Raw genomic sequence first — 24,587 nt, forward strand, 5'->3', positions numbered from 1 at the left:
CCACATTTGTGGGATGAGCAGCAGAGCTGAGTATGTGGGATTTCACCCATGAAAAATTTGCCAAATCTTTTCTGCCAATGCCAAACAGCTTTTTCTTTGCTGTTGACTCTTTGGTGTTGTTTGGTGGATTGGATGATTGAAGTCTGAAGAAAAAAGACATATTGGCAATGTAACAGTTTATTCATTTAACAAACAGGAGCCTCATTAGCGTGTGGAGGAACCATACACAGCCACAACAGCCTGGCACCTCCTCCTCATGCTGGTCACACACTGCTGTGAGATGGCATCCCATTCTTCAACCAGCATTTTTCGCAAGTCAGCCAACATGGTTGTGTTGGTCACTCTGGCACGAACAGCACACCCAAGCTGATCCCACAAGTGTTCAATGGGGTTGAGGTCAGGACAGCTGGGAGGCCATTCCATCCTCTCCACTCCCAAATTCTGGAGATAGTCTCTGATGAACCCCGCTCTGTGGGGGCGAGCGTTCTCATCTTGGAGGATAGAGTTCAGTCCCAGACTGTGGAGATATGGGATTGCCACTGGTTGCAGGATTTCATCTCTACGTGCCCTATTTAGATGGTCTAAAGCGGACGGCGGCGGGCACATAATCCATGTCGCAAGTGTCATTGCTATTTAGATGCAGACGCAGTTGTCATTTTCACGCCCTGTGCCCTCGTCGTCTAACTAGCAAATGAACTTGCGCTTCTCTGGGTGTGTTGGTCTAAAAATGAGGATCGGTCAGGCGCAGTCATGGCGCGTTGCTAGTTCGATGACGTAAAAAGCAAATGTGCCAGTGACCAACAAAAATCTGGTCTAAAGTCAACGGCGCAGTATTTCGCTGTTAAACAAGTTGGTAATATGCGTCTCTAGGCGGGTGCACAACACGCGTGCACTCTGCTCAGACACACACGGAGCAGCCACACATATGCAAAAGATAACAAACAAAAATGTGGTTATTATTATTAGGTTATTATTGTGCACATTACAATATTTATCAGAAACACGTCTTAATGGTCAGTCATTAATCAGAATGATGTAATCGCAGTAATAATGATCATCATAATCCGGGAGGTCCAAGCTGCAGTGTCTGAATATATGGAACTGCGAGCAGACCTCCACGGGCTGATGATGCATAGCCTGTAAAATGAACATGTCTTTCCCAGTTGAATTGTGATCATTTTGACATGTAAATCACAAAATCAAAGATGTGAAAACGTTTGATAAACTTTATTATGACATAAACACAACAATTACCAGCTTCTGTGAACTAAAAACATAAACTTAGAGCCCTACAAGTAGGCTACAAATGTATATGTAAAAAAAAGCTTTTAGAACTTAAAACTGAAGATCATCTTGTCAGGAGGAGGAGGAGGAGGATGATGACCCCAGCTCCGCAGCCAGCACGCAGCCAGACCAGACAGCCTGGGTGCAGCCACGGGACCAGCCCTTCCTGCACCTTCAGGTGGGGGGGGAGGTTCAGGATGCTGGAGAGGGAGCTGGGCTCTCTAACCTCCCGGGTTAAAATAAAATAAATTGAATAATTTACAATTTGTTGACAGTGTTTCTCTCGTGCGCGTGCGCTCTCTCTTTCTCTCTCGCAGTCTCACTCTGTTTCTTTTCTTTTGACTTTTCTAAGATGACAGATGCTGAATATATACTCCCTATCTGATGCTGTGGCTGTTTGTGGTTGGTTGAGAGGGATGTGAACTCATTAGTTTGCAGCTGTGTTAATCAAATCAGGTTGGGTTTCCATTATGCGTGCCAAACGGTGCCAAACGGTGCCAATCCCCTTTGATCTGACATCAGATGTGACGGGACAGTCGATATAGAGATACATTTATCGTCTCCTCAGCTGTAAAACGCTCACTCTTTCCAGTTAGTAGGTCCGCCATCTAACTAGCTCTCTGCCGTGCGCTCCAATCGCGCCTCTTTTAAAGGGAATGAGAGGTGACACTCTGATTGGCTTATTGAATGATACGCCCAAAACACACCCATGACTAATTCACAGAGTAAGTCCAACCCTTTTAGACTCTCCGCCATGGCGCACAGTTTGAAAATGCGCTGTCTAACTAGCAAGTGACTGGGACACGCCCGTGTGCCGCACGCCTGGCGCTTTGCGTTTTAAACCATCTAAATAGGGCCTGATATCTCTCTGCATTGAGATCGCCTCCAATGATGACAAGCCTCGTTTTTCCAGTGAGGGAGATGCGGCCCCACACCATCACACTGCCTCCACCAAAAGATGTTACTGTATCGGTGCAGCAATCAGCAAAGCGTGTCTCCGTGTCTTCTCCATACTTTGACCCTACGATCCAACTGCCGTATGCAGAATCTGGACTCATCGCTGAACATAACATAACATCAGGTGCCTATTAGGCATCACCTGGGGTTCAAAAACGCTGTTTGGCATTGGCAGAGAACGCGCGCAACCCACATACTCAGCTCTGCTGCTCATCCCACAAATGCATCTTCCTAATCTACCAAACACAAATTCCCTTACTATTTATGCTAAGTTTATATAACATCACCAGTTTTAAAATTACTTCTCTGGTTTCTGGCTTTGAGAGAGTCGCACATGTTCACAAACATTGATTGAATTTTTCCAGGCCGTGGAATTCATATTGGAATTTTTTAATTTAGTTGGTGTTTCCCTTTAAGCATGTTTTTTATGAGCGAGACTTAGCATTAGTGTTATCACAGTTAGTTTTAGCTTTAAATGCACTGTGCTAACTAAGCTAACAGCTAGCGTTAGGGTTATCTCCACACTCCCATCCAAATATGGTCACTTCTGGTTCCAAAAATCCCAGAGTCCCAGAGTCCACTCTCTGATGGGTGACGTCAGGGTGGCTACGTCCATTGGCATGTTGTCTCTATATCATCTTATGAATGTGTTCACTGCAGATACCCCTGAGCTGATTCAGAAATGAATGCTATTTAAATATATCTTTCCTAATGATGTCGCTCTGTCTACTGACACATTCAAACTTTAGTATTCTGATGAAAAAAGTCTGATTTGCATTTAGAAAAGTTGAGTACAGTCATGCTCGTTTCCTTTGGTGTGTAACTTTGTGGTTGAATCCATTGTCACATGTCCAGGACTGACTTGTGACAGTTGTCTGTCACACAGCAGCCCGGTGGCTCTCTGCCTCTTCCCTCCAGCACCTGCACCGACTGTCAGTTCAACACAGCATACACTACAAAGTCCTTCTCCTTGTCCTCAAATCCCTGCACAGCACGGCCCCTCCCTACATATTCACTCTTCTCCATCCCTGCACACCCCTGCCCATCTGCTCTCCACTCCTCACTGCAGGCTTTGCTCCATGGATGACAGGGCTTTCAGCGTTGCTGGCCCACAGCTCTGGAATGCGATGCCTCAGGGTCTGCGCCAGCGCACATCTGTTGCTTCTTCAAAGGTGCAACTGCAAACACATCTTTGTAGAGCGGCTTCTCTTCCAGCTTCTTAATCTGCATTTATGAAATGTATCCAGCAGCCGTCACGCGTCCTGCTATCATCTCCTTCTTTCTCCTGTCACGTACTTCTTATTTTTAACACTTTTATTTTTCATTTACTTAATTAAAGGCCATTTGTACGTCATCAACAGGTGGCTTCAGTGACACATAGAAATAAAGAATATTATTAAGATGCAGAGATCCCATGGTTAAATCTAACCCACTATCTCCAGGCTGGAGCTTCATATTTACTGTACAGACATGAGACTGGTATCAATCATATATTCACATACACCTACATATACGGACATGTACACACTTTTAAATTGAGCTTATACAAAGACCTCTCCTCCTCATCAAACCTCAAATAACTCTTGGCAATAAAGTGAGCTGTAAACCAATTCAATTCCCAATTTACTTGGGGCGGATTTTAAAACCAGAAAATGTATATAAGTCGACCATTTTCAGTAACCTATTCAAAACCTTTTGTTCTTTTGATTCACCTTTGGTAATAACAAATTATAAACAAATGAAAATGAATGCAGTAAAAAAATTGCAGTGTTTATCTTTTCACATTTGAAATAAAAATTATATATGTATATTTTTAGTCAAACTCAGGCTCCTCACAAAGTGCAGAAATCCAGTAAAAGAGGACTGTCAATGCACAGAACCACAAGTGGCAATAACAGTAACCAATAATAATACTATTTCTCACTACACACACACACACACCTAATGATGTTTTCCTTTGAGTTTAAGTGTTCAGTATCTTTACAGTGCGTGGCAGCAGCCGTCATGTTTACAGCAGCAGAGTCACCATATAAACTCAATAATATTTCTCTGGAAACAAATCTGAAATGTCAAAGAAATAAATCATGATCCTGACATCACAACACTGAGTGAAGTTAAGAGAGATTAAAGAACACAGACATCAGTCAGTATCAGTCCTCCCTCCCTCTGCTGCTGATATGAGTCACTCAGTCTGTTTCCATGCACATTGAAGTGGAGCTACGATAGGTGGAGATATGCCCCCTTTCAGCTTGTTAGTATTGGACCTTTTTCCTGTTGACCTATTACGTCACAGACCAAACAATGGACAAACAAGTTAGCTACGGTTAGCTAGCAGCTAACTGCTACCATGGTGGACAACTTTACAGCTCTGTACATTTGGTCCGTCCAAAAAGTCACGGCTCTGGATGTAGATTTCTCCATGTTGTTACCGGCTTCTTCTTCTCTTACACATTTAATGCTATTGGACTTCCGGGTCAAAGCCCGGGGCGGAAACTGTGGAGCATGCTCAGAGCGCCTCGGCCAGTTTGGGTCTGATTGACTGTATACATGCAGGAGTCACATGATCTGGGTGTGTTAGTCCAAAATCAGTACGATTTCAGTCAGATTAGGCTGACCAAATGTCCTCTTTTGCCCGGACATGTCCACTTTTCACGTCCCGTCCGGGGCGTCCGGGTGGTTTTTATAAACTGATGATAATGTCCGGTTTTCCGTGTGTTTGTGTGTGTGTGTGTGTTAGAGTGCGGCACGGGCCGCATATTTCTGTCCGAAACCGAACCGAGCCCGACATTATTTAATGACCAAAGCACTGAGTTTGTGTCACACAGTTGTTACGGTTACAGGCTATTTAACAGGCCGGGCGTGCGCTGTGGGTGCTCAGCTGCGGAGAGGGAGACCTCCGTGTTTGAGACGGGAGTGAGAGGCGGGAGGTCCGACGCTTCCAGCGAGAGGAGAGGGAGAAATATATCAAAATAAGATAAAATAGGAAAAACCTGTCTCCCTCTTTTATTTTATTTTCAGCGTTTAATCAAGGTGGAAGCGGGTGGCTGGAGGTCCGAGACTTCAAGCGAGGGGAGAGATAGAAACAAACAGCCAATGTGTGTGTGTGTGTGTGTGTGTGTGTGTGTGTTATGTTCAGGTGTTGTCACGTAAATAACAGTGCCCAAGCAATAAACAGGACAGACAATAGGATTTTATTTATTTTTACACTACATTTTCACTGAAAGCTGACCGAATCCGACCCGAGCCCGAATACAATTTATAGCTACATTTTTGACCAAACCCGGCCCGACCCGTCGGTACCGTCAGGCTCAGATCACCACACTCTAGTGTGTGTATGTGTCCCCTATTGGGGCCTATCTGAATTTCTGTCTTTGAGAGATATTATTTTGTAATATAACTGAATTTTCTATCCATACATATAAACTTTAAATATATTAAAATGATAAGGCATCTTTGAGTAAACTGCGAGTATCATTTAAGTAGGCTATGTCGTGGCCGGCCGAGTGTCCTCTTTTTTGGAAATCAAAATATCGTCACCCTAAGTCAGATGAACATGTTTACATGGATTTTAACATTTATAGTTGAACTGACACAATAAATACGATACATGTCAAACTAAGCTAAACAGTTCGGCTGCATACAGCTTTGGTTTTAGCATGTTTGTAGCAATGTGCCATTAGCTAAGCTAACGCGCTGTGCTTGAGTGAAACATAACCGTGGTGGATGAGCGACTGCAGACAGAGCAGATTGTCATTTCATTGTCTACATGTTTGTGCTTGTTGAACACATATTGAGGAAGTATTGGCTTTTTATTCGCTAACGCGGTCTCTCTGCTCAGCTGTTCACTGACTTCACTTCATGTCCTGTATGTTTTAGTGTGTGTGGAGGTCAGCCCCGACATGCAGACAGCAGGGGAGAGGCTGTAGCTTGATAATCGATGAAACCAAAACTTTAAAAAACTACCAATACAAGAACCGATAACATTGGAGCTTCTCACTACGTTTACTTCTTCTACTACTTATTTAATAATTTAATCCCGAAGCCTGTTTATTACCGGGTTTCGGCACCCATCCTGAGCTGGGCCACTGGGAGGCCGATGGGCATTTAACGGCAGACCAGAATGCTTGTAGGCATATATTATAGTGGACATGACCTGACATGACCATGACCAAATTTTGGTAGGTGAGGAGAAGCAATTGCTCCCAAAGCTGTTTATCTGAATAAGAGGAAACAGCAGCTTAAGTGACAGGAAACACCTTTTGATGTGTATGGGAAAGCTTGTAGATGTGTCAATTTATACTGCTTGTCTGTCAGACACCATAAATTGTCATGATGTACCAATTCTTTGGCTTCCTCACAAGTAAACCCTTAAATGTCCAGTCCTGTGTTTTGAGTCTCTTTATTCCACAACAATATTCTGTCCAGTCAGGTCCAGAAAAATGGCATCCCAAATGCCAACAGTATGGTACTGGAGAAAAACAAGTACAGTCACTGTTTCAGAAATTTTGCATTGACTTGCTTCCTAAGTATGACATCCCTACTCTATAACCAAGATGAGCAGCAAGTCTGACAGGTGTTGATTTTAAGTTTGGGAAAAACGATTCTGCTGTTGTCTGTCTGGTGTCGATCTCGACTGATACAGGGGCATCGCAGAAAGTGGCATTTTCAAATAAGCAGCATCTGTTAACTCAAAGTCATGAAAAAAATCAGATGTTCTGTCCCAGAAATAGAGATCAGAATAAGTCTGGATCAAGTTTATCGCAGTTAAACCACTTCACAGACCGTTCCATTCAATCTGCACTGAACATTATTACCTGTCCCTCTGTAGGAGACGCTGTAATGTCGACATTCACATAATTTAGTGAGGCCTCTTCACTCCCTCTGCTCAATAATCTGAGCTATAGTTATAGAGCTAATATATGCTGATGGCCTGTTGTTGTTGTTGTTGTTGATCAATTGTGTGTGTGTGTGTGTGTGTGTGTGTTAGGGGTGCAATAAACAGGCCAGGATGCCTCCGATACATGCAGAACGTAATGAGCATTGATTTGTGATTAAACATCCGTCTCTGTTTGATTTATTATAAAAGGTGGCGTCTTAATCACACACACACACGATCACATGCACACACATACACACACACACACACACACACACACACACACATACACAGTGTGTATTAACATATATCAATATCAAGGCCAGCTGACACGTACTGATGGAGCCATCAGCTGATCACAAACAAACAGCTGCTCCTAATTAAATTATGCTATTTATTGATGCACAGAATCGATACATCAGTCTGCTGTGATGTGATAAAGTTGGTGTGCAGAAGACAACGTCCAGGTGGCTGTCTGTGAAACATGACTCAGTTCAGTGTGATTATGTGTGTGTGTGTTTTAATGCTGTGAGGGTGACATGCATGTTCTCTGCTGCATGTCACCCACAAACAAACAAACAAACACACATAATAACACAGCTGATTGGGAACAGACAGGTTGTGGGTTTGGACCCTGTCAGCAATAATTTATATTAGTTTAGAGCACACACACACACACACACACACAGATTTCTAGAACAAAGAGAACTTTTATTTTATATTTTCTTGTGTCCACAGTGTGTACTGGTGGACTTCAGAGTCTCTGGTGCTGGAGATGAATCCTTTCTCTGGGTTTATTTATGAAGACAACATGACGCTCTGTGCTGGAGGTCACACACAGCCACGCTGCATGGGAGCGTGTGCCCTGCTCCATGTCTCACAGGTACATGATCAGCCGGCAGCTAGCCACTGGCTATCAGCCAGCTGTCAGTGCTGCTGCTTCAGAGAGCACTTGAAAGAAGCAACTGATGCCGACAGCAATAAGAGAGCTGCTGACGACTGAGGAAGGACGTCTCTGTGACCAGCAGAGGAGTAATGTTATTAGCTGCTCTTATTTGTTCCTCCTTTGGCATTTAAAGCTCAGACCAAAGAGTGGTGAGGACATGAAACAAAGTGTCAGCGGTGTGAACTGGCCGGTCTGAGCTCAACTCAAGCCAGCTGATGGTGTCACCTGACACTCAGTTGGTCAAATGTTTTATGTGTATGTATTGGCTAATAATATGTGACAATGACTATTTACAATATACAAACGACTCAGTTGGCCCTAAGGCGCTGGTCTTAACAAAAGAATTAATTATTTAGCAAGCAAGCTAAATAATCACACGTGGATCACACAACAAAGTACTTATCAATCACAAAACCAGAGAACGATACAATGTGCTGCTGCCATGTACGAGAGTGGTCCGCGGCTTCCGTGTGGCCAGCATTATGAAGGCAGAGCCCCTTGCTCCACCAATCCGGCAGCGGTGACGTCACGCTTGTTATCCAGTAGGCGACTGTTGACACTGAAGGCCGAGCCCCTTGCTCAGCCAATCCAGCCGGAGCAACGTCACGATCGTCCAGCGAATCACCTGCACACCTGTTAACACAATACACATGATCTCCGGAGAGAAAGAGAGGTCTGACTCTCCACTAAACATGATGATCAAATCCATAGCCTACATAGACATAAACACATACACATAATAAATACACAGGCGGCCGGGGGACGTAACACCCGCCCACACACACACATTCTCATTGACTGATGAATTGGCGCTGGTTATTTATATTATTGTGGCGTATTGATTATGAATACAGTCTATCTGATGCTGGTTTTGTTTCATCACTGTAGCCAGTATCTCACTATCACTATCCTCATTCAGATTTTAAGAAGCTACGGGGGGAAGCAACAGCTGATTGCCAACAATCAGCTGTTGCTGCCAAGGGAAGCAGCACTGAAGGACCGTCTCTGTGAGTCGCTCTCCTCCTGCTCTCTCTGAACTTGTTTGCACAAGCTAACACAGCAGCAGTAGCTAACATCTAACACCGAGCCATTAAACAGTCCCAACAATCTCAGACCACCATTGAAACGGATCGACTCAGTCATGAAACACGTTAATGTTGGGTAACATTAGCCCTGTGTGCACTTCTGTGTCAAACAGAGGAATAATGTTGGTTGATAATTAGGCTAGCATGTGTTAGCTGCTAATGGGAGCTGGTTAACAGAGCTAAATTGGTGACGTTAATTTTTATACCAGTCATAGACTGAGACTGAGTAAAATAATCAACGTAGCTACCTTGACATCACCCTTTTTTTTTTTGTTTTTGTTTTGAAGGCTTGAGCTCAGTATTTCGTCCGTCGCCATCTTGGAGTTTTGGAGCCAGAGGTAATCGTATTTAGACAAGAAGGTGGAGATAACCCTAACGCTAGTGTGATACACCTTAATGTGAGAGTACTGAGTCAGCCAAACCTGTTGTTCACATGAGTGTATCATTTAACACATACTTTATTAATGCTGGCAATAACCAGCTCAGTGTTTAATATAATTTCAAATTTTATTGTGGAAGACAATGCTAATCTAGGGGGAAGGGAAAAAAAAGCGGAACCAAAGTGCAGGTATCGTTGCACTGCGGTGCCTAAAGGTGAGGGACCCCTCCCTCTTCCCTCAGACCGAGATCCGAAGGAGAAGATGGTGGTTCGCTCTTTCACTCACTGACTCCGTGATTCTGTTTTCCAGGTCGGTACTCAGTGAAACTTACAAAGACTGTTTCCTCCTGAAGTGTACAGTGGTGTATTGTAGCTGTGATGAGTCTGTTGTCGAATTTTGGATGTGTGGAGCCCAGTTGAAGAGCCACATTTATAACTGCGAGGCGCGGGCTTTTGTAAACAATGGCGCTAGCGGCCATTTAGTGTGGGTGAACTGTGATTGTGCAGATGTGACTCTGCGTGCTGGTGTCCTCACTCCCTGGCATGTTTTCATTTTGGTTGTTGAGGTATCCTGACATGTTATGAATGATTGTTAATGTTAAAGGAAGGGAGGTCTACAGTTTATAACTTAAAGGGAGTTATTTAAAGTTATACAGGAGCAGTTATGTGTCTGGTCTGTGTTTAAAGATGCATTATAAGTAGAGCAGTTTTCCCTATGTGTACTCTGTTTCATGTTTTTGACCCTTAAGTCATTTAAATATTCATTTAAAGCTAAATGGTGTTTATGGTTTACATTATGACATGAATATAATGGTGGATTTCTTGAGTTAAAGAAAAATATATCTATGCAAGTTAAAAACATGATCTATTCTTTGGATATTATTGCACTTGAGAGAAAGAGTGATGTTTATTTTTATAAAGACATGATTATGTCTGTGAATGTGTGTGTATAAGATGTTACCCACTGATGTGTGAAAAGCAGAGACAACGGTATTGATGTATTTAAATTTGAACTAACCAGTGGACATTGAAACGGAAACATGATTACACTAGGGGACGTTAATTGTTTTGTACCAAGATTTTGGAAATTTGTAATAAACAGACCGAGATCCGAAGGAGAAGATGGTGGATCACTCTTTCACTCACTGACTCCGTGATTCTGTTTTCCAGGGTTTCTTCCAGGAGAGTTGAGGGCAGTGAACCACAACGAAAATCATTTGTTACTCTAGTTCCACACATTGAAACTCGTAACACTAGCTGCTAGCTTTGTTAGCATGGTGCATTTACAGCTATGGTTAACTGTGATAATGCTAACACTAATGTCGCATCATGATGCTTACAATTTCCTGGCTGTTACTCAGCATCATATCTCAGGAACAGAAGGGGAGACATTTGGTCAGATACTGAATTGGTGACTCTAATCTTGAAACTGTGCTGATTGTATAGATCTTCTGTGTGTGAAGCATCCATGTTTTCACTGACATGGATGCAGACTGTCATAGACACTGGACTGGTGGGCGGAGTCATACAACCACAGGGAGGACTGGTGGGCGGAGTCATACAACCACAGGGTGGACTGGTGGGCGGAGTCATACAACCACAGGGTGGACTGGTGGGCGGACGGTAATTCTAGTTCTTTTCTTCATCAGCTGATGAATTCTAGCTTTACCTCTTTATGTTATCAGTAAAATATCATATGTTGTCATGTCTGGTTCTTTTGGAGAAATGACCTAAGAGAGAGAAAAGTGATTTCATTACGGCGTGTGCAGAGTAATCCCATAGATCACATTTCTGACTGCAGTTTGAGGCAGATAAACACTCGTCTGTGCCAGATTACATACTGAGCATAACCTTGCCAGCACTGCTGCCTGTGGGAGCTGTGACTCCTCTCTCCTGTAAACAAGAGGACTTAAAAGGGATTGTAGTTATCCAGATTAGCAAAGTCTGCTGTAGTCAGGCCCTCCCTCTCCCTCTGACTCAGATTTAGCAACTGGTGGTCTGTTGCTGACCTCCTTAATTCACTTTATCTTTGTTTTTATTTACTTTGGAATTAAAGTGAAACCCCACGAAAGCATCGTTTATACGTCTCGCTGTCTAACGTCCTTCACAGTAGACACTTGGACAGAGTCTCAGTTCAAGGAAGTGATCTTGTAGACGTCACGTGCTGCACTTTCACCCCAGAGATCAATCCTTTGGGCTGCAGGTCAGTGTGAACAGCACAGTAACTCTGACCCCGTCTCAGAGGGACTTTAAATTGGCTGGATGCCCTTCTGGCTTTTCCTCCTGCCAAACCACAGACCCTTGCTTTGATGAAGGACATCATGTCTTGTCTTTCATATCCAGCAGCCACTGGATTCAGTGTGATTCTGCCAAACTGTGCTGATTTAAGTGGGATAAAAGGTTTTAATTCTTTAAGCAGACAGTTACGTGAATGTATTCACAGCTTTACTTTGCTCATAGTTAGCATATCACTGCACCCTCCACTGTCACTGTAGTGACCAGCGATGGCTTTAAAACTGATCAGTAAGTGTTCTGAAGCTGCAGTGGTTTGTAGGGCCATACTGAATGTCTTTTTTCTTACATTTAAAGCTTCTGTTGAGGTTTTCTAATGAAGCTTTGAATGTCTGGCGTCATATTATAAAAAATAATGACCCAAAGAACGACAGATCCTCGAATAAAATCTTTAATAAAATCCATGTAAAGTAATAAATTGTATTAAATGAGTTCATCTTTTTTATGATTAAATCAGCTTTCTTTAATGAATAAATATAATTTATGGTGCTGTTAGACGTCAGTACAGCTGCCTGCCTACCGTTGCAACCAGGTCTCACTCCAAAGTTGTTGAAATCTGGCGCTTAGTCAGTGACTTCTGGCGTCAGACACTGATGATAAAAGTCGTCCTTTCATGTGGGTTTGATGCACTGCCAGATGCCGTAATTGTTTAACGGCGTCAGGGGTAAACACAGCAGGACAACAATGAAAGTTAAGGCGATGGAAGTCCAAGTAGGGCAGGCAGGAGGGGTGGATGGGTCCAACAACCACTGACATTCACCCAGGAGGCCGGTGTTCACTTCCTGTAACATTGTAAAGCCAAGCACTACTCTTTTTTCCTAAACCCAACCACGTGTGTGTGTTGTTGAAGGAAAAAACACAATGTGCAGTGTTGTGGCGACGTAGTGCTTTTATTCTGAAAGAGACTGTATCAAACTGTACATTTCCTGTGAAAACAGAAGTGTATTTTGAAAACAGACAATGCATGTAACAGGCTGAAGTTGACACGGCGTCCCAGAACGTCAACAACCAACACACCCAGGGTACCTTGGACGCCATATGTGGACGTGGAAAGTCCATGACCAAACGTGGACATGTGACGAGGTCACAGTGAGGATGTGATGTCATTTGAGTGCAGCAAACAGGAGAACAAATGTTTCTTGGACAGCAGGAAAATGTTTCAAAAAGGCTAAATACCAACTATATGTATCAAAGCAAAACATTTTGTCAGATTAATTACACCAATATTTTCCCCACAAACTTTTGACTTTTGGACCCGAGGACACTTATTGGGAATATTTGGAAACAATATCTCAGTCGCCAAAATACATGATGACATTGTACATTTCTGCAAACCTCAGATATGTTACATGTACATTTTTATGTTGTAATTTTGTTGAAACTTGTTCTTTACACTTCAACAACACTGTGGTAACTTGTTTTTACGTTTAGGCACAAAAACTGTTTGGTTATGGTTGGACAAAGATCATGTTTGGCTTAAATCACCCTGAAATCTGCCGTCTCTTCTGCCTGTCTGGAAATAAAGCCGCCAAATATTGAGACTCTTTTATAGTCTTATAAATGGAAAACATTTTTCTATGATCCAATAGAAAACAGAGCTGTGTTGTTTCTCCTTCCTCTCATCTGCCGTGTGTTTCACTCAAGAATGAAACCTGTTCACGGTATTAAAACATGAAATAAAGCTCTTAGCTGAGCCAAACTACAAACCCTCCTTCAAAAGTGTGAAAATTAATTTGAACAAAGATGGATTTTTGTTGTTTTGTTTTCGCAATTTAATAATTCTCCTCCTTAAACCAAAGCCTTTCACAACAACACGTCTGTCCAAACAGAGACTGCACGCTTCAGTGTTTCAGCCAGAGCTGAAATAAAAGTAAGAAAGATGTTTCTGAAGCTAAACTCCATAATTAGCCTCGCAGAAACTAAGACGACGCTGTGGAGGAAACAGTGATGGTGGCATTGTTCACTGCCTGCCAACGCTCATGCAAAGTGGCCCGGGCTTAAGCAGTCAAGCTGCTAAACAGGGATTGGGGGGAAGTGTAAGAGGATTGGCTGTAAGTGACCTCCAGATCGTTGCCTCTGGACTGCGACTACATGGAGAGCTGCAACTACAACATGGCTTAGTTCATAATGAGAGAGAGGGATAAACACAGACAGGCTGGGAGGTGGAAGAAGACGTAATGTTTGGCACCTTGATGTGTTTCACGGCATAATGAGAGAGAACAAAGGACGGCGTTAGAGGAGGAAGATGCAGAAAGGTGTACACACACTTGTGTGTATTAAAACAAACAGTAAATAAAGGGGGGGGGGGGTATGAGGGCAGATCACCTGTCGTCTGATTCACATCGTGTGTGTGTGTGCTCATTTGAAGTTAGTATTCAGCCAAGCATGCACACATACATCATCAGGTCCAAAATAACAATGGAAGCCAACCAGCCATAAACTCCAGCCGTAAAGCAGACCTGTGTGTGTGTGTGTGTGTGTGAGCATTCCTGATGGCAGTGGCCCGTGGCACAGTGCCAATCACTCCTCACTTCGCAATTACAAAGAGCAGAGGGCTGCAGGTAATCATCATTGATCAGTGCACGTGTTTACACACACACCACACACACACACATGCAGGGGCCAGTAGCATTGATCCACCCGACCCAGCCTCCAGGGAAGATGGTGTGTGTGACAGCGAGAGGAGATACAATAGAGATACAAACACAGAGACGAGAGAAGAAGAAGACAGGCGAACTGGAAACTGGGACAAACGGACTGAGAAGTAAAATAGTGAAATGTTCGTCCTTCTCGGAGCAACATCCACGTCCTCTGCTGTGAGCGATGGAGTCACAGAGTTAGTTACCTGGCCGTGTTGTCATTCAATCAGCCGGTCTATATGTGTGGACTGAGTCTGTGTGCATGTTATCTGTTCTCGTATTGAGTGTCACCGCTGTGACAAGCTCATTGATCAGAATCCAGGGAAACACACAGGAGCATCTGGCTCTGTGTGTGTGTGCGCGTATGTGTGTGTGTGTCCAGTATCGTTTTTCAGTGGAGAAGAATGGTGGGAGTTGTGGTCTTTTCAATACGTCAGGACTGAATTTCAGTGTAATGTCAGCTCTACCTCTCCGTATGGAGACAGGGATTCATCATTAGGTGGAGTTTTACCTCCCGAGGCTGAGAGTGTATCAAAGGTGAACCAAGGTCATCGTCGCCCTGAAGATACGATTTGCAGCAATGGATTAATCCACATCTGGCGCCCAGTGCAAGTAGCCATGTTTCCATTCACTTGTTATATGTGCATTTTCAAAGCCTGAGTGTAAAACTAGAAATCTTGAAATATTACAAAAAAAATGTACACTTAGAGATGGTGGAAAATTTGGTGTATTGATAAAAGATAAATGCAACTATGTGAAACACAGTGTAGCGTACAAGTTGAAATAATACAAGCCTGGACTGATGGTCTAATGCAGTTTACTTTGTCAATGCATTAAACTTAGCAAATGACACTAAAAACTCATAATTATTGGACAATATCCATCCATCCATCCATCCATCCATCCATCCATCCATTTTCATCCGCTTATCCGAAGCCAGGTCGCGGGGGCAGCAGGCCCAGCAAAGACGTGGCAGCAGTCCAGACGGATACGAGACAAACAGAATATGTGCGACACACCATGGGAGATTTAAAAAGTAGCTGATAGCAGTTAGGAGCTAACTCAAAGAAGAAGAACAGAGGCCATAAATGTCAGCAAATCGGAACAACAGTTAGATTCAGAAGCTCCTTACCCTTCAAGCAGAGGACCAGATCAGCTGTCATATAACACTGCAGACACATATGTTTTATGTCACACTAGACACTGTTGCATCACATGTCACACCCGTCACACCTCTTTTGATTCAGCGATACTGGGATTCAGTGTATATTTACACACTGGAGCTTTTGTTTGTTTCTGTGTAAAAATGTAAAGGCAGCATAAAGAAGGGACTTCTTAGCGGCTCTATAGCGCCATCTCCGTGTAAAAAGGGCTTTTATTTTCTGCAGTTACTTTGGTTGTTGCACCATCTGACACTTCTACTGCAAAAAACTTGCATTGATACTAACGAGGTAAATGATGATGGCTACCAAACAAAAGTGCTTTCCTCTTCCTGTTTTGGTTGTGCAATAGTTAACACACATCCTCCGCGCTACAGATTGAGCCTTTATTTTCCCGGGAGGTCATACATGGTGGCAGACATGAAAGCAGCTTACAGGGAACAAGTGTAAACGCCGTCTGTGTCATTATCCTTTATCCATGACATTGTGTTAAAGAAAATTGTCTGTTTCCACTTTAGGTGTTATCCACAGTAAGGAGACTGACCTTGTGATTGTGACGTTATCAGTGTTATTGTCTGCAGATCCATAAAACATCAATGAGGCTGATGTAGCAAGGTCTATTTTAAAGAATGATTCAGCTAAGCAGCCAAGTTCTGTGTGCATTGATTTTTACCTCTACAAAGCATCATCACCCACAACTCTCACTTCAAATAAAAACAGAAACCAAACACTGCGTGTTGTTAAACCTGACGTCTGTTCCATGTACAGATGTGTGTTTGTCCTGATGTTTAAATCTGTTCATGTGTCAAAGAGGGAAGAGAAGACTCAGCTGTGTGGGCGATCCAATCAGCGGTTGACTGAAATCATGTGTGTTTTCTACGGAGAGTAAAACAGAAAATGTTGACAGTAAACACTGATGTGTGTGCAAAGGAGGCACTGATGGTGCTGTTCACATTCTACAGTGAAAGATTGACAAAATATTTTATGCCTTAAAATCAAACCTTAAATCAATCGCAAACCATGTTTAAGCCAGGGGTGTAGTGCTATTTCATTTAAGTACCAGAGTGCACACATAGCGCATCACGCATGCAGCACCCCAACCTCCAGGGATGAAAAATGAAGCAAACGCAGAAGTGCCAAAAACTGCAGTTCCCCTGATGGCCACTTGAGGCTGGCTCCAAGAGTGAGTCAGTCCCCACAGACCCCCACGTTAAAACTTTACGGTACAAATACACATCTTTACAGCCTGGTACAAAAAGCAGTTTTGGTCTCTATTACTAATTTCAACGTTCATGAAAACTGTACGGGGGCTGAATTGTTATATAACTCATTAATTTAAATGTTATTAAAGCTTAAAGTTACACATTTTTACACATGATTAAATGCATGGTTGCTTTCAGTGACAGATGGCTGCCTTTTGTTGACAAGTCGCTTCCACAGCAACAATGTTGTTTAACTAACACAACCATGGCGTTACCCCAGATTCACAGAGTGTAGCTGTAGCTATCACAGTTTCATTGTGTTTTCGGCTCATGAAAGTTAACTGTAACGTTTCAGGCATCTTAAAAATTGTTGTTTACTGTTTGCTTGAACTAAAAGACGCTCTCAGGAGTTTTTTTGGGTAAGTAGATTTTATTTTATTGGTTTTAAGCCTGTTTTCGTTAGTGAATATTAGCATTAGCATTATCACAGCTGTAAATGCACCCTTTCAACCAAGCTAGCAGCCAGTGTTAGGGTTATCTCCACCCTCTCTCCAAATATGGTCACTTGTGGCTCAAAAAATCCAAGATGGTAGCAAACAAAATGCCAAACTCTAGACAATAGCTGCAGACGCATCACGTTTGCAGCGTACACAGCATGCCCTTACTAACAGCTCCCACCATGTCCAAGATAAACCCACCAACGTGACAGCTATCTGAACCCTCCTACAATGCTACACGGTAGTGAATAAATATGAGTCCAAATGTAGCAAAAATCCATATTATAGTTCATAATACATGAAGACGTGATTCATGTAGCTGCTCCAGCTGCAGTTACACCTACTTGAAAATCAAGGCTTCAAAATGAGAGTCCTTCAAACCAACAGATGAAGTTATGGTGACCATTTCCATGATTTTATACACTGTATGGTTTAAACAGTATATTTTGATTCCTCTTTTGAAGATAGATTTAAGCTCTTGAGATGTGCAGGCTCACCGAGACACTGAGCACAACAGATAATATATGTATCTATACATCATCAACACCTGCATATTTTCTGAACACATTAAGGAGACATCTGTCCTGAGCAGAGACGTGTTTAAACTTATCATCCTAAATGTAAATCATTAAAATCTCATTTCTCACACATTTCTGCTGGTTGTGACAGAGCACGGTGACAGGAAACAGTTTGCGTCATGGTGGTGTTGGGCAGCCAGACAGCACTTTGTGCTGAGCGACGGTTGTAAAGTCTGTAATGAAACACTGATGATGCCTAAAGCTTACTGCTGTCTCTTTACATTTTAAAAGACACGGCTCTTAAACTTCACATCGCTGTGATTCTCAGCAATAAGCCTCTCCCATATGTGGATATTACACAGACAGGCAGCACAGTCAAGCTTGCTTTCATTCTCCCTTCCTTCCTTCCTTCCTTCTTTCCTTCCTTCCTCCCTCAGCAGGGCAGGTTGTATCATGCAGGCTCTTGCCGAGCTGCTGTTTACTTCCCCTGGGTAAGTACGGGTCATTTAGCTCACTCCTAAACTCTGGAAAGTCCCTCTGTAAGTGAGCTGAAGAAGTGAACACACACTGCCGGCCTGTATGCAAATAATCTTTTTATTCATTGCATTCTGTGGTGCATTAAATTAAATACTTTTAGTTATTAAAATACTTTTCTTGGATGCGTGTACTAATGCGTTACATGTAAATATTATTTTGCATCAGAGCGAGAAGCAACTTGTTTTTCTCCTTCTGCTTTGCCTCAACAGCTCAGGAGATTGTTCTCCATTTGTCCCAGAGACAGACAGAGGACGAGGGTGTACAGACGGAGAGGAAGGAGTCCTCTGTCACACTGCACAAGTAAGACTGAAGCCAGTGAGCGACAGTGTGAACACTGGACAGCCACAGCCCGGCCTGTTGTTTAAATGTCTCCCACAAAGTGCTCTGTTAAAAGGATCCATAAAAAGCAGCATTCTGCTTTAAAGCTGAATTAGGCAATTTCACACATTGGCGGTTTTGGTGAGAAGAGGTGGTTGAAAAAGATGACTCCAGTTCACAGGGCTCGTGTAACTTTATGCCACAGTGTGCTCTTGTTTATCAACCTGATCAGACTCATTTAGGCAAACATAAAGTTTAAATATGTATTAAACTTCTCACGCCGCGACAACACGCCCGCAGCAGAGTGTTTCCATTGTAATCAACTGAAGCTGCTGCACAGACAGAAGCTCAGCGATGCTCATGCAGGCAAAGACTTTTCTTTTCTAATGTTTCGCGGCTGGTCTCCGTGGCCCTCAAACAGGTGAACCATCCCAGCAAACATCTTTGCGCTGAAAAGATGGTTCAAAAACAACTGCGTCAAAAGTGAAAGTTTTTTCCCCGACTATTTGAAGTGTGCAAATAATAGTCTATCGAGCCCAACTAAGAAATCTCATCCAAACTTCTCAGTTGAAAATCACTTTAGCTGGTTGAAAAGAGGTGTTTAGCTCAGTTCAGACAAAAGATTGCTGACAAAACAAAACCATTTTAAAAGTTGCAGAAAAAAGTGTCAGCGGTGTGAACTGACCGGTCTGAGCTCGACTCAAGCCGGCTGATGGTGTCACCTGACACTCAGCTGGTCAAATGGCCGGCGGCTGGTTTTAAAGCACGTCACCTGTTTCAACATGATACACCGTCTCATGGTGGTCACTTCCTGTCAGCGTTACAGATCAGAAGCACAGAGAGTTGTCGACTAGAGATGATACACCGTCTCATGGTGGTCACTTCCTGTCAACGTTACAGATCAGAAGCACAGAGAGTTGTCGACTAGAGATGATACACCGTCTCATGGTGGTCACTTCCTGTCAGCGTTACAGATCAGAAGCACAGAGAGTCGTTGACTAGAGATGATACGCCGTCTCATGGTGGTCACTTCCTGTCAACGTTACAGATCAGAAGCACAGAGAGTTGTCGACTAGAGATGATACACCGTCTCATGGTGGTCACTTCCTGTCAACGTTACAGATCAGAAGCACAGAGAGTTGTCGACTAGAGATGATACACCGTCTCATGGTGGTCACTTCCTGTCAGCGTTACAGATCAGAAGCACAGAGAGTCGTTGACTAGAGATGATACGCCGTCTCATGGTGGTCACTTCCTGTCGACGTTACAGATCAGAAGCACAGAGAGTCGTCGACTAGAGATGATACGCCGTCTCATGGTGGTCACTTCCCGTCAACTGTTTCCAGTTTCAACCTGTCTCATCGCAAATCTTTGGTCTGAGCTGGGCTTTAGATGTTCAGACCAAATATCGGAGGAGCCCAGGAGGATCCTGATCAGATGCCCAAATCAACTCAACTGATGCCTTTTGACATGAAGAGCAGCGGCTCTACTTCGAGCTTCCTCCAAAGCTCCTCCCCCTATCTCTAAGGCTGAGCCCAGACACCCTACAGAGGAAACTCATTTCGTCCGCTTGTTTCTGTGATCTCATTCTACCCAGAGCTCATGACCATAGGTGAGGGTTGGGACGGAGATGGACCAGTAAATCGAAATCCTGCTTGTTTCAGATTTTGAGCTTTTCAAATGATGATCATTAAGTGTGTGCTTGTAAATCAAAAACTCTGCTGCAGAAATACGAGTTTGTAAATGTGTGGAAATTCTTTGTTGAAAATAATCATGTCTAATTGAAATTTTAACACTTAATACAACCTGTCACCTTGATTCTTATTTCTAATATCTGTATTAGCTGAACTGAATTAGTTTAAAGAGGAAAAAAAGTTGATTAAAATGTAATGACTTTTCATCTACTAAAATTGGACTAAAACTATGAAGGATAAAAGGTGATTAAAACTAATCAGCATTTCCGTCTTAGAACTAAATCTAAGTTAAGTGCCAACATTAACGCTGATCCAAACAAATCACATGTGAACAGAAGAACCAGCTGGTTGTACGAAGCTTCCATGTCCTTGCTTCAGGCTTTAGTCTCTTCTGTCTTTGGATATTCTTATCTAAAAATACCACCAGTGTTTTCCGCCTGCGGCAGAGCATTTCAGACCAGACTTTATTATTGTCTGTCTTCATTGTAATTGGGTCGCTAGTTATTAGTTTCTACATGAACTCTGTGCTTTAGGCTGTAAGAGGCCACCGAGGCAGTGGGAGGTTTTCAGAGACATCAGTCGCTGCTTTTGTTCCTGCCTGTTACCATCACAAAGCGGACACCACAAGTGCATTCACCTGCAAATGAGTGAAGCTGATGACATGATTCGAGTCGCCACTACATTTAAAGGAATCTAATAATTGTGTAAAAATGTTTTCAGATGTCGCTGCACTCAAAGAAGCTCTCAGATAAAAGTCACTTTATGTTAATTACTCTGCAGTTAGTGATCTAAATTCCTCTGCTGAAAACTTTCAACACCACACCCTCTCAGGGTTTCACCTAATTAACTTTAAATGCTGCTTGCTAAAAGACAACAAGCGCAGCACCTTAAATTGCATACATTCAGCTTTATTACAGAACCTTCCTGCTTTATGTGGGTGATCACCGCAGCCCTTTTGTTCTGAAAGCAGCTGCTCAGAGGACTCAGAGAGAGTTTTTTCCTGTTGACTGAATTTCAGACATTAAAAATGCAAAGTCTGTTGGTTTGGCTCGCTCTTACTTTCCATTTTCTGAGAGTGTTTTCCCAATTGGTAAATCACTTCTGCTGCCAGTTTGTCACAAACTGTACAAGCACTTTGTCAGCTAACTTTAACTCAAGACAAATTAGATTTCTAACCATATGAAAATGGACCTCCTGCAGGCGTCTGCCGGGGGGGTTCACCAAAAAAAAAAAAAAAAAAATCAGCTGCTTCAACTTAAGAAAAAAATGAAGGAGCAGTAAGAGTCTTTTATAATCCGACAAACCTGATTAGTTTAATAAAACCATTATGATTTGCTTTGAGCTCGAAAAACTTAATTACATTAAACCAATTTATTATTTATTCTGAAGCTGTGGTGATATTTAGAGGTCAAACAGTTTTATTAAAGATATTTTAACTTTTTTATTTTAATTCCATGCTACTCAGAAATGTTAAAATAGGTTGTCAACTAATTAAAACACATTAATGAAACAAAATGTTTTTTCATGCTGTAAAGCGTCTTTATTTTAAGCATTTTCCACGAACACCATAAATCATTTTTTAGAATGCACTTTACAAAATATTCACAGGGTCAACTTAAAATAAAATAAAAATTAATCTGCACAGATCTTTTAAAGTAGTTCCGTCCCTGCGTAAATCCTATGATTATTTTATAATCCAACAGACCCAGTTAGTTTAATAAAACCAACATGATTTGCTTTGACCTCGAAAAACTTTATTAAGTTGAATCATCTTAATATTTATCCAAAAGTTGTGGTGATATTTAGTGGTCAAACTACTTTATTTAAAATATTCTAACTTTTTTTTTTTTTTTAATTCCACCCTACTCAAAAATTGTTTTTAATTTTGACCAAATTCTTAAAATAAGTTGTTAACTGACTTCAACACGTTAATGAAACAAAGGTAATTGTTTTTAATGCTGAAAAGCATCTTTATTTTAAGAGTTATGCATTAACCCCATAAATCAATTCTTACTGATCCTTTTCATGGTCCTGTTAAAAATTGTTCTTAAATAACTGTAATAGGTAGAGCATTCATTCAGTGACACTACAGTATCGTTCTGTCATGGCTAAAATAAAAACTAAAAGATCAATTTTTTTGCAGCAGAAAGCTAAAACTTCTCTCCTTTATGCCATCACATTGTGCACTTGCTGCGTCGTCATTAAGTCATGCTACAAGAGGTCCAAACGAAGGTTGTACATCTATAGGAATGTCTGTTGTATTCTGTTTTAAATTTATGACACAATTTCAATACTACAATATAATCATTATTATGATTTATTGACTTCCATAATCTTTAAGGTTCTACAGACTTTAGGGATATGACATTCCACAAATACCAATGTAGGAACTGGGGAAATATTTCTACTGCTGATGAAACTAGTAAAACAGTTGTTACTCTGCTCATAAAAATCAGCATATCTCAAAAACTAAAAAAAAATGTATATAGTTCAAATGAATTACGGAGTCTTGAGAAATATTTTGATGATGTTTTGGGTGAGTTTTTTTTCCAAATTTGTTCAAAAAAACATGTCTGATTTTTGTATTTTTTAAATTAATGACACAATTTCAATACTTTTGTCAATTATTATTGTTTATTGACTTTCATAAACTTTTATCTAATGTTATACAGATTTTAGGGACATGAAGCGTTTGAAAATACTCCAAGAAATGACATCACAATAAGCATATGTACCAATGTGGACCCTGGCGGACTGTTTCTATGGTAGAATTCAAATGACTAAACTCTGAAACAGAGAGTGTGGGAGATAAATTAAATTCTGCCTAAAAATGTAGATACAATCAGCGGAGAGAGGCTGTAAGTTACCACCACTCTGCATGGCGCCACCACCACACACCACACCCTGTCAACAATCTCAGCTCATTAACTTTAGCACTTAATGACAGACCATGAGTTAAGATCAATTATGTCGCCTCTTTCACAATTATTTTCCCAAAGACCTGTCCCTCTCTGTCGAGGTGATCAATGTGCGCCCTAAAGTGCCAAAGCAGACGTCTTCTGTTTTCACATTCCTTCAGCCAATATTGCCCGAGGGGGGTGACTTTAGATAGGACCCCTCCTCGCCTGGAGCAGTGGATCAATGACGTGACTTTGCATGTTTCTCTGTGATTCATGGAATACCTTTAGTGGCCTGGTCTTTGTGGCCCGAGGACAGAGAGATGGATAGAGACGGAGAGAAAGAGGAGGGACTAAGAACGCACACCAAGTCGCCAGAAGAAATGTTGGCATTGTACATTTCTCCAAACCACAGATACATTACATTTTCAAGTTATTATGTGGATGTTATGTTAAAACTTTACATTTGAACAACCCTATGGTTAGTGTGGGGTTAGTTTAAGGCACAGAATCACTGGTTATGGTGAGAAACAGGTCATGTTTTGGCCTAAAATATCTGGTTGGTCTTGAACAGTGGTCTCATCTGGTGACACGCCATCCACCATCCCCTCCACCACCTGACAACCAAGTCAGCTCATACACTACGTCACTTTAGAAACGTGTACATGATGTGTATGAAACATGAAAATGTAACAAATCTGTGGTTTGCAGAAACGCACATTGCCAACGTTTTCCTCTGGCGACAATGCTGCATACACACATCGATGCATGTATGGTCAGATTATATGTTTATATTTATTTATGCATTATACGTTCAGTGCGTCACATTTATGAGGATTTAGTTGTATTGAGTTGTGAGGACTGCAGATTGTCACCAGCTGAAAACTTCTCCTGGTTAGGATTCCTTCAGTGTTCATTGTTCAGGAGCTGAATTATCCACAGAGATCTCTTCCTCTCCAAAACAAACCAGCCGATTTAAACCAGTAAAAACACTGAATAAAACAGTTTCACATTTCAAATCAGTTTTCTCTCCAATGCAGTTTGATGCTGCTCGCCCAGCACCAGCTAATGTCTGCTCACCTTTATTCTCTGATAACTTGAGATCCAAACTTTAGTGAGGTTTTTACGTGCAGTTTCATGTTTAGAAAAAAAAAATGTTTGCAGTGGTTACCATTGTCACCTCACAGTAAGAGGGTTTGAATCTGCGTTTACACAAGCTCCTTTTACACTGCCAGATTTTTGCCGAATGTTGGGCCGTTTTGCTGGCAAGCTGTGAGCGTTTAGACACACAGAGCTGGATTAGCGA

This window comes from Epinephelus lanceolatus, chromosome 1 (assembly GCF_041903045.1).
Source record: "Epinephelus lanceolatus isolate andai-2023 chromosome 1, ASM4190304v1, whole genome shotgun sequence".
Taxonomy (NCBI): Eukaryota; Metazoa; Chordata; class Actinopteri; order Perciformes; family Serranidae; genus Epinephelus; species Epinephelus lanceolatus.